Genomic DNA, 12628 nt, shown 5'->3' with positions numbered 1-12628 from the left:
CCTTTTAAACATTTTTTAAATAGGTTCTACACTTAACTATTTTAGTTTAATAAAATAAATAAATCATTTAAATTAACTGAGTTAGGGATAAAGGACATAACTTGCAAGAGTTTGCAAACATCGAGTACGTTTTCTCTAATTATTGAAGACAAGGAACACAGTTTGTAATAAGTGACATACATAAAGGACGATTTTTTTAATTTACTCTATTTTAAAATATTATATATATTATCTACTATATGAATTGTTTATATTTATATTAAATTTAATTGTATAATTATCGTTTAATTGATATTAATTATCTATAAAAATAGATGGCTTCAATGAATGACACGTGTTTAAAACTTGGTTTCTTTTATTATACTAGCAGGGACCCGCGCGATGCGGCGGCGATGACAATTTACAACCCGGTTGTTGTTCATAGCTGGTTTATCAATCGGTTCGTAATTTTCTGTATAGTATGCCTATATCGTTTTGGTTCATTACAGTAGTGGTATGACACCAACATTCGGTATAGCAATACAAAAAGATATGCTAATTGGGATATTCACAACTCGATTTTAATGAAAAGCGTAAACATAATACTCAAAACAAAACAGAAATAACAGCAAGTAGCAGCCTCATCTTCAATCTGCATATCCATTCCTATAGTTGCAGCCATAACACGCCAAGCCCAATTAATGGGCTTCAAGGCAACAGTCTTAAACCTAATCTTTTTGGCAGCAATGACACCATTCTTAACCAGAACCCATTTAACACCAACTTTCAATCTAACATCACCTCAACTTTAAATCCAAACAGAATTATAAACTTCAAAGCAACCTTGACTTCCTGAATTATAGTCTTTAAATTCTTTAGACCAGCACCCTTGACCACTTCATATCATTCATCATATTCTCTCAATTTCTTGCATAAAATCCCAAAAAAGAAGTGTGCCCCTTTACCACATTTATTAGAGATTATGTCGTATTTGTAACAGGTAAAATTCATATAAAATAGCTTTAAAAGAAATGGATCAAATGATCAAACGGGTCAACAACCGTCCAACTTGCACTTTTAATGCTAAAATCTCTTTTATTTGTTTCATTCGAAAATTTGTCTTGGATCAACGTAACCAGGCCTGTTTCGGCCCGCACAAAATCCATCGGCCCAACCAGCCCATTTTCCCACTTCTAACATGTATGAAAGAACAATTATTAAAGATGTAATACTCTGCCTTTTTCAGATACTTTTTATGAATTTTTAGTGCTCCTGTCAAAGCCTTTTTTGCATCCAAGCTTTCAGTTATATCACCCATGCTCTGAAACAATAAACGATTATAAATTCCAAAAAAAAAACAAAAAGAAATAAGAGTAAAGTGAGGTTGAAACCATTTATTATGAACCTTTTTTGCATCCAAGCTTCCGGTTATATCACCCAACAACCCACCCACATAACCGACTCGACATACTTCAAAACTCCCTACAAGTAACACAATTTTTCCAATAATAATGCAAGTCTAATCAAGTCTATATAAAAAAGCATAAGCCAGTGGACATTCTTCATATGCATTGGGGCTTTATTTAAACTTTTTTCTATAGTGAAATTATGCTACAAGGTATGTAACAGCACAAATTTTATGGCATACCTCTTCTGCAGATCACTGCCCCTTTGTTAAAGGGCTTGTAGGCCGACTTGTCCTCTTATAAACAATAGCATAGTTGTTCAATCCAGTACACATATAAGTAAATCATTATTTCAGAAGTGGCATACCCATTTAGAGATCACATTTTCTCAAATCCTTGATGAGGCCATTAGAAGAGCAGCCCACATCTCCATAGCTGATCTCATCATTTCACAATCACTCATCTAGTGGCATTCTCATTGCTTATTTCCTAGGAGTTGGTAACAAAAATACCTGCAAACCAAACTCTAGTAGACTTAATTAGCTTTTAAGAAACATAAGTTCCACAAAGTTGAACAAAACCAAACACTAAATAAAATAGATTAACCTGAACAAATCAATAGCCACTCAAAGAGTAAAACATTTTAAAATGCTTAAAACCTCCTAAATTGCTAACAAATTTATGAAATTAATAAATGAATTAAGTAGTGAAACATCAAAACAAAACAAAATGAAATGTAACACATAAATGAAAAGCAAGATTAATTCAGAAAACAAATGAACCAAACCCCAACTAAAAAACAGAGATTTGTACCGGCGAGTTCCCCGCATCGATTTGCGTTACGACATGAAACCAGAACGGCTTCCCGCGGTCCTTCCGACTTCCGTTGCAAATAATACACTACAAATTGGTGTGAGGTCGGCGGCGGCGGTGCTGCTAGTGTGTCTTCAATTCTCTCCCTCTTTGTAGTTCTCTCTCCCATCGCTCTTTACAACATCAGTAAGGGGTGATACAACCTACATAAAACCACCAACAATCACAATCATCACACAAGTTGCAACAATATTCCAACTTAACAGCAAACCGTTGATCTAATGAGTCATACCTCAAATTCGTAACCACAATCCGAATAGAAACATAACAACAACAAAATCACAAAATAAGTAAACAAAAAAAAACTTACACGAATGAGCCCTAAACTTGTAAGATCTTGAAACGAAAGAGATGAAATCTACAAAAATTTAATCCATAAAAGCAATCCTCATATATGCTAGGAAAGAGGAAACCTTTGTTTCGTATGATGAGACGAATCGGTTGCAGCCTTCAACTAAGACTCTGGTATCCAAACCCTAGATCGATTGTCTTTCTGGCATGATGTCTTGCTTGCTTGAGGGGATGCTCTTCTTTCTTTATCTCATGTATTATAGGATTTAAGGGTAGGTTTCGACTTAATTAAATCTTTAATTCATCATCAATTTACGAAACGTATTCCATCGCACTCATCCAGATCCATTCGATTTTGCCACAAAGAATGAAATTGAAGAGGCGGCATTCAATCCCACTACAAAATCCCAATTTTAACCCTCAGCGTCTTAAAAATAAAGTCAGATCCCTGTTATGTTATGTTGGCTTGCACTCTCTTGTAAATATTGCTTAATAACTTGTACTTGTAGTAAAATTACAATTTGGTACATCACTTCTCTTTTTTAATCTATATATATATATAAATGAGATGGATTTGGGCTATGTGTCCTTTGTCTTTGGCCATCTAGGCTGATGTGGCAATTTGGTTTAGGAGGGAAATCTCAATTTGCTTTGTACAATCACGATTCCAAGGAAAAAAGGCGGGATCCAAATTGAGTTGGGTCGGGTTTTTCGAATTCGGGTCATAGTATATATTTCCTTTTTTTTCTCATTCTTCTTGCACACACTTTACAAACCCTAAAAAACTAAGTTGCATCCTCTCTCCTATCACCACCACCAATATCCTCAATTCTAAACCATAGCCAAATCTCTGCAACATCATCTTCTTCACACAAATCAATCCTATTAACCAATCAAAGGTATGTTTCTATGTTTTTGATTTTATTGTTTCTGATTTCTTTGTTTTACGATTGTAATCTACACAATCGATCCTAAATCTACTTTATTTATGTTATTCAATTCTATAGAAACTTGATTTTATAAAGATTGTGTCGAATGCTATTAACTTCTTCTTTGTCCTAAACTTTGTAGATCTGATCATAAAAATTGAAGGTATGTTGTTTTAATTTGTTGTTTTAATTTGTTGTTTATCTATTGTTTATCTTTAATCTAGCGATTGAACATTTATCTTTCTGTTTTTTTTTTTTTTTTTGCAAACAAAATCAAGATCAGAGGTTTTATTATCATCATCTACATATATCAAAGTTACTGATTTTTGTTGATTTTGTTTTTCATGTGGAACCCTAAATCTTGAATAATATCGGACTCCGATCATTCGTGAAACAACAGAGGTTAGTTAAATGTTATAGCTGTTTTCTTTTTTTTAAGTTTGTGTAGGTTTGATTTTATCCTTTCTGTTCGGTATTTCTTTTTTTTTTTTTTCGTTGTTTGTTGGTTGTTTGTGGATGATGATTTTGCATTATCCGATTCCAATCATATGAAATGATATTTTGTTGATGTTTTGATTTTGTTCTCATGTTACTCATATTTTTATTTACAGTCTTTTAGTTTGTTGTTGATGATGATATGTTTTGATTGTGTCCGATGTTTTTTGATTGTGTTGATGAAGATTTACAGTGGTCTGATATTTTTTCATCCGGTATAATGTTTTTGTCTTTGGAATATTGATTTTGGTTCTAAAAAATAAATATTTTTTTTATCTTTTTAAACTGTTTCTTTTTATTTTTGAATTTGGAAGTTTCTCAATTGATTAAATTATCTTTTAAAGCTTATTGATTGTTGATTTAGGAATATTGATTGTTTTTCTATAAATACTTTACCGTTTTATTTTTTTTTAAAAACCTTCATATATATTTTTCAGATATGTATCCCTTGCACAACAGTCCTTCATTTTTAAAGCTTATTGACGAAGATGACCCGATATTTTTGGTACGTTTATGTGTATTCTAATTACTAATCATATTTTAAGTAAACTGATATTTATCTTTTTTTATTTTGTTTTAAACTTATAGCAAATAAATGGTGATTTATATTTAGTATGATAATTTATGGCATTGGATGTTAGTGATATAATTTTTAGAATTCAAATTTTAAATTTTAAATTTTGAGGTTTCTAATTTAAATTTTAAATTTAAAATTTTAAGCAATTTTAAATTTCGTTAGTGATTTATTTTTAGTATGATAATTTTGCGGAACTAAGGTTTCTGTTTCTATAAATAAATGGTGTTACGTTTTTTGAAACCTCAAATTTAAAATTTTAAGGTTTCTATTTATATTTCCGGAATTTAAATTTTAAATTTAAAATTTTGATCAATTTTAAATTTCGTTAGTGAATTATTTTTAGTATGATTATTTTCCGAAATTAGGGTTTCTATTTCCGGAATTCAAATTTTAAATTTATATTTTTGAGCAATTTTAAATTTTGTTAATGATTTTTTTTTGAAACCTCAAATTTAAATTTTAGTGATTTATTTTTAGTATGATAATTTTTCCGGAATTAAGGTTTCTATTTAAATTTTAAATTTAAAAGTTTTCCATTAATGTGTTTCATTTTAAATTTCAAATCTGTAAATTGAATTTAAATTTGAAAGTTTAGATTTTCCTAATAAGTTTGCTTGATTTACGGGATTGGATATTAGTGATTTGATTTTCAGATTTTAAATTTTAAATTTTGAAGTCAATCATTATTTTAAATTTAAATTTTGAAGTAAACCATTGTTGTGTTTGATTTTAAATTTTGTATGCTTTGAAATCTTGATGTTTTTTTATGAGATGCTTTGACTATATTATTTGTAATTTTAGGGATGCTTCGAGTCTTTGACTATTGTTTTTGTACTCGAGTTGCATATCTCACAAACTTTTTGTGTTTTGTAATTTTAGGTGAATAGCTTCTTTCAGACTCCTTCCCCTACAAGGAACTATTGAATGGGTTCCTATGAGAAGTTGAAGAAAAGGTATATCTTGCACTGTTTTGTGAGTTATAATTTTTTTGTATTTTAGTTATAATTTTTGTATTTAATTAGTTTTTAATTCTTTAAAGATGTCTTTAATTTCTTTTTAAATATGTTTTTGTTTCTATAAATAGATTAGTGTTGTTAAAGATGATTTTTGTATTCGAAATTATGATTCGGTTTCTGTAAATAGACTTTGTTTCTATAAATAGATTACCGTTATATTTTTTTAAACAATGGTTACTTCCTTTGCAGTTATAGATAATGAAAACAATGCTCCTTCGTTATTAAAGTCGATTGAGGACTACGATCCTATATTCTATTTACTAATCATATTTTAAGTAAACTGATATTTATCTTTTTTTTATTTTGTTTTAAACTTATAGCAAATAAATGGTGATTTATATTTAGTATGATAATTTATGGCATTGGATGTTAGTGATATAATTTTTAGAATTCCAATTTTAAATTTTAAATTTTGATGTTTCTAATTTAAATTTAAAATTTAAAATTTTGAGCAATTTTAAATTTCGTTAGTGATTTATTTTTAGTATGATAATTTTGCGGAATTAAGGTTTCTGTTTCTATAAATAAATGGTGTTACGTTTTTTGAAACCTCAAATTTAAAATTTTAAGGTTTCTATTTATATTTCCGGAATTTAATTTTTAAATTTAAAATTTTGATCAATTTTAAATTTCGTTAGTGAATTATTTTTAGTATGATTATTTTCCGAAATTAGGGTTTCTATTTCCGGAATTCAAATTTTAAATTTATATTTTTGAGCAATTTTAAATTTTGTTAATGATTTTTTTTTGAAACCTCAAATTTAAATTTTAGTGATTTATTTTTAGTATGATAATTTTTCCAGAATTAAGGTTTCTATTTAAATTTTAAATTTAAAAGTTTTCCATTAATGTGTTTCATTTTAAATTTCGAATCTGTAAATTGAATTTAAATTTGAAAGGTTAGATTTTCCTAATAAGTTTGCTTGATTTACGGGATTGGATATTAGTGATTTGATTTTCAGATTTTAAATTTTAAATTTTGAAGTCAATCATTATTTTAAATTTAAATTTTGAAGTAAACCATTATTGTGTTTGATTTTAAAATTTGTATGCTTTGAAATCTTGATGTTTTTTATGCGATGCTTTGACTATATTATTTGTAATTTTAGGGATGCTTCGAGTCTTTGACTATTGTTTTTGTACTCGAGTTGCATATCTCACAACTTTTTGTGTTTTGTAATTTTAGGTGAAGAGCTTCTTTCAGACTCCTTCCCCTACAAGGAACTATTGAATGGGTTCCTATGAGAAGTTGAAGAAAAGGTATATCTTGCACTGTTTTGTGAGTTATAATTTTTTGTATTTTAGTTATATTTTTTGTATTTAATAATTCTTTAAAGATGTCTTTAATTTATTTTTAAATCTGTTTTTGTTTCTATAAATAGATTAGTGTTGTTAAAGATGATTTTTGTATTCGAAATTATGATTCGGTTTCTGTAAATAGACTTTGTTTCTATAAATAGATTACCCTTATATTTTTTTAAACAATGGTTACTTCCTTTGCAGTTATGGATAATGAAAACAATGCTCCTTCGTTATTAAAGTCGATTGAGGACTATGATCCTATATTTTTCGAATTGTTCGTCAACCAAAAACAGGTTAGTTCAGTTTTGTTGGTGTTGTTTGTTTTTTTATATGTATAGTCTTTCTTTTTTATTTTTGTCTTTAGGTGTTAATTTGAAATTTTATGTGATTATCTTTTGAAGTTCTTATGGTTTGTTTTGTGAGTTATAATTTTTTGTATTTAGTTATGATTTTTGTACTTAGTTAATTGTTAATTCTTTAAAGATGTCTTTAATTTCTTTTTAAAGTTGTTTTTGTTTCTATAAATAGATTAGTGTTGTTTAAGATGATTTTTGTATTCGAAATTATGATTCGGTTTATGTAAATAGACTTTGTTTCTAGAAATAGATTACCGTTATATTTTTTTTAAACAGTGGTTACTTCCATTGCAGTTATGGATCATGAAAACAACGCTCCTTCGTTGTTAAAGTTGATTGAGAACTATGATCCTATATTTTTGGTATGTTTCTTAAGTTTTCAGTTTTGTGCACACAATAAGTTATTGCAACTTATATGTTTTTTTTTTGTTTCGATTGATAGGAAATACCATATGATTTTGCAACCTTATTGTGGGGAAAACAACTTCCATATGTCAATGGTCTTAAAATTAGTGATGATGATTTATCGTGAGTCATTGAGTTATAATTTTTGTATTTAGTTAGTTGTTAATTCTTTAAAGATGCATTTGATTTCAATTTTAAAGTTGTTTTTGTTTCTATAAACAGATTACTGTTGTTAAAGATTATTTTTGTATTTGGAATTATGATTCGGTTTCTGTAAATAGACTTTGTTTCTATAAATATATTACCATTATATATTTTCTAAAACAATGGTTATTTCGTTTGCAATTATGGATCCTAAAAACAACTCTCATTCGTTGTTAAAGTTGATTGAGGAATATGATCCTATATTTTTTGTATGTTTCCTTAGTGATTTGATTTTTAAATTTTAAATTTTGAAATCAATCATTATTTTAAATTTAAATTTAAATTTGAAAGTTTTCCGTTAATGTGTTTGATTTTAAGTTTCGAATCTGTAAATTGAATTTAAATTTGAAAGGTTATACTTTCCTAATAAGTTTGCTTGATTTACGGGATTGGATATTAGTGGTTTGATTTTCATATTTTAAATTTTAAATTTTGAAGTCAATCATTATTTTAAATTTAAATTTTGAAGTAAACCATTATTATGTTTGATTTTAAATTTTGAATGCTTTGAAATCCTGATGTTTTTTTATGAGATGATTTAACTATATTATTTGTAATTTTAGGGATGTGCTTTTATTTTGATTCATTAGGTGTTTATTTTGGATGGTCCGGAGTTTTTGGCTTCAACTATGTTGGACAGAGATATGCTTGCTATTGCTGTAAATTGGTACCATGTCGGTTGGTTTTGCTTGGTAAGGTTAGACTTTCCTAATAAGTTTGCTTGATTTACGGGATTAGATATTAGTGATTTGATTTTCAGATTTTAAATTTTAAATTTTGAAGTTAATCATTATTCTAAATTTAAATTTTTGAATAAACCATTATTGTGTTTGATTTTAAATTTTCAATTTCGAAGTCAATTATTATGTTAAATTTAAATTTTAAAGTTTGCCATTAATATGTTTGATTTTAAATTTCGAATCTGTAAATTGAATTTAAATTTGAAAAGTTAGTCTTTCCTAATAAGTTTGCTTGATTTACAGGATTGGATATTAGTATACTTTGTTTATTGGGTTTTAACTAATAATTTGATTGACTCGGTTGTTAGATTTGTGACGATGCGTCGGACAAACAACATTGGGAAAATATACAGCCTTGAGCCTTGGTAAGTTAACACATTAGTTAAGGTTATGATGTTTTTTCATGGCACCGACACATTATTGAGTAGTAGCGCATTAGGTTAGTGATATTAAAATTTGTGCCTTGAGAAATTTTGTATATTGATTGATGTTTGAAATTGATTGTGAGGTCTTTCAATGTGCATTGTATTGCTGATTAATGTATGAGATTTTGTTGATTGGCATAAGGTATTAGATAAGATGTGTTTGAAGTTGTGAAGATGAATAAGTGAGACATGTGTAGCAGATATTAGTGAGTGCACAACACATTAGTTAGGGTTTTGAATTATTGCTACAGGTTAGTGATGTTAGAGATTTTGTTATGAGAAATGTGTAGATTGAATTATGTCTGTGTTTGATTGTGACACCTTTGATTGTGCATGAAATTGCTGGTTATATGAGATTTTGTTGATTGTAGACAAATAAGTTTGAACAGAACTTATTAGATTTGAAAGTTTGCCATTAATGTGTTTGATTTTAAATTTCGAATCTGTATATTGAATTTAAATTTGAAAGGTTAGACTTTTCTAATAAGTTTGCTTGATTTACGGGATTGGATATTAGTGATTTGATTTTCAGATTTTAAATTTTAAATTTTGAATTCAATCATTATTTTAAATTTAAATTTTGAAGTAATGGCAATCTGAGTCTGATTTTTTTCGTGATTAATATCCGCTTGAGTAACCCAATCTGAGTCTGATTTTTTTCGTTAACGATTCTGGTAAACTTTCCCGATTTGGGTTTTCTGCAAGGCTAATCATCTAAATTAATTTGTTATTTTTATGGTTTACCATTGCATAAGTTAGTATAATTTGTTGACAAAGTTTTGTTTTGTGGGATAATAGTCATAAATTGAGTAATATTCAAGGTTTATGTGTTTTTATTTTGATTCGTTAAATAAGATGTGTTTGAGTAATATTCAAGGTTTATGTATATATGAGATTTTGTTGATTGGCATAAGGTGTTAGATAAGATGTGTTTGAAGTTGTGAAGATGAATAAGTGAGACATGTGTAGCAGATATTAGTGAGTGCACAACACATTAGTTAGGGTTTTGAATAATTGCTACAGGTTAGTAATGTTAGAGATTGTGTTTTGAGAAATGTGTAGATTGAATTATGTTTGTGTTTGATTGTGACACCTTTGATTGTGCATTAAATTGCTGGTTATATGAGATTTTGTTGATTGTAGACAAATAAGTTTGAACAATTAGATTCACATTTAAGTATAAAAAATGAGAGGTTGTTATAATCTGAATTATATTCTGAACGAAAAACTGAAAGGAAAAGGAAAAAAGAATAATTTAATACAGAGAAAAGAGGATAGAGAGAGAGTTGCCACATTTTTAAAACCAAAAATATAAGGTAACCATGCTTCTAAAATCTACTATACTTTTTAATAATATTTTGTGGAAAATGGACTATATTGGGTAGGTAGTCAAACATGGTTTTTAGGGTCAAAACGGTTGTGTTGGGTTGACTCGGGACACTTTTATGAAAAACTTGATGTTTCTGACCTTAGTAAACCATTTTTGTAGATGACCAATGTATATCTCTATTTGAGGAATTCTCCAAAGATCCAGAGCCGATTGTTTCATAGAGCTGTGAAGTTGCGTTAAACATACTGGATTTTGAATGATCCGACAAACCATTCGAGGTACTTGGAAGATTAAGTCTCTTATCTGGGTGGTTGTTACAGGTTTAGGATGTTAAATGATTTTGGATGTACTCTGCGATGTCGATGATGCAGAGTTGTTGGTGAAGCTCAGGTTAACAACTTCATGTGTATATTTTAATGAATAAAGTTTTTGTTGTTTATATTTTCTAATTTAAACTTTTAATTAACTTCTAAATTTAATTAAATGAGTTTGTTTTGCAGGTTCCAACAACTTCATGTGTATATTTTATTATAAAAAAGAAAAGTTTTTTATTTGTTTCATGGGTCGTTCAGAGAGGCAAGTTTCTGCCTCCGGTTCTTGCCCGAAGTTTCTGACCTTACTCGCAACCCATTGACTACAACTTTCAATTCAAAACAATTATAAAAAAATTACGTTTGAAAACATGTATTTTTATTTTCTTTAATGACATAACTCGATTAATATAAAGTAAATTTTTCTACCCGCGAAGTTCGCGGGTGATAACCTAGTATATTATAGACTAGTCTAAGATCCCGCGAATTTCGCGGGTGGACTAACACACAAATATATAACTTAAAAATGTTAAAATAATCCTTTAAATGAAATAATCGTTGAAGTAACGAAATCTATCCCTCTACCCACGGGTACGTAATGTATCAAACGCAGTTAACAATGATTGAAATATACAACAGAAATCGAGATTGTTCACCTGAGATCGAATTGAAATTCAACAAACAATGTGCTAAATCAACAATGAATCATCAACGAATTTAAAGTGTCGAACTTGATAAAGCGACAAATAAGCCGAGAGACCTGCAAAATTGTGACTTGTAAGCACTTTGTTTGTCCTCGCACCCAAGTTAAAAAGGTCAAAATTTTAGAAAATTTAGATCTAGTCTAAGCATTGTATGCACCCGTTTTATTCAATGTTGAGTCTTGATCAATTTGAAAAACATCATTACTTTTAGTGACTTGTTAACTCCTATCCAGCCTAAGTATACATATTGGAACCATTTTAAAGGCTGTAACTTAACTCAAAATGTAACAGGATAAAGTATGAAAAAGCCATCCAATACACACCAAAACGCATAAAACCTTCCAAACGGTTTTAATATGAAAAAAGTTCAAATTATTATTTTAATCATCTAGCTTTCATAATAACAATGAATTGTAATCATTTATACATTTTATAATTTTTTTTAACAATATAGTGTTTATGAATTAATATGCTCGACTTGTTTTGACTTGTTACCCAACCCACCTGCAACACCTTGTAGGCTTGTACAGTCATTCACACTCAAAAGAAAGAGAAAATATTACCAGCACCTCACTTGTTGCAGCAGAATAGACGTCCTAATCAGCCCTGATTGACCCGAAAACTAATAAATATAAGAGCATTATTGCATGGTGAAGATGTAATATTATATAATATGGCAATGGTTGACTTGAATAAGTGTATCAAAATGTGAGTAGGCCTTTGAATCCGCAACAGCTTCAATTACACTTCTCTGAAAAAAAGATCAAGCATGACATGTACTGTTAGTGAAGTGTGTTAAGATGTAATGGAAAACAATATAGTCAACCAAAGTATGGTGGTAAGGTTTCTATAACTGCTTTGGATGTTATCTTATGTGTAATCTTTCACAACTTTATATGTGTTACAAAAGAAAGATGGCAAAAGGGCATGCATGCAATAATTTTGAATGTGTCAAGTAAAGAAGGAAAACACTACCCCTTTAGATTACCAACTAAACCTTATTTGAAATCAATATTTGTTGGTCATATAGAGTATTGGTCACTCTACTGATATAAGGTGCTTGCACACAATAATGGTGACAACACTTAGTTAAGTTTGAGCTTCATCCATACTTTTTTGATAGCTTAGTTATCAATCCTATTTAGAAGTTCTTAGAAAAAAAAAATCAAAGAATATTAAATTCAGAAAACACTTGCATCCGTTTTAAGACACCTTTTTTGTTTACCTTTAACTTCAAGCCAATTTCTTGACATTTTGTCAAATAGAAGCCACATCCATCTTTGGG

The 12628-nt window shown here is 28.8% G+C and overlaps 1 long non-coding RNA gene across 1 annotated transcript; it reads left to right on the top strand.

Moving 5' to 3' along the window:
* Window positions 1-8440: 8440 nt before the first annotated feature.
* On the top strand, window positions 8441-10695 carry LOC110898792. Its single transcript, XR_002569629.2, has 3 exons — window positions 8441-8530; window positions 8882-8938; window positions 10488-10695. It is a non-coding gene; the product is annotated as an uncharacterized LOC110898792 (long non-coding RNA).
* The last annotated feature ends 1933 nt before the right edge of the window (window positions 10696-12628 follow it).

The sequence above is a fragment of the Helianthus annuus genome, chromosome 1, assembly GCF_002127325.2.
Source record: "Helianthus annuus cultivar XRQ/B chromosome 1, HanXRQr2.0-SUNRISE, whole genome shotgun sequence".
NCBI lineage: Eukaryota > Viridiplantae > Streptophyta > Magnoliopsida > Asterales > Asteraceae > Helianthus > Helianthus annuus.
The sequence above is the reverse complement of the archived record's forward strand: the minus strand, read 5'-3'. Positions and strand labels throughout refer to the sequence as shown.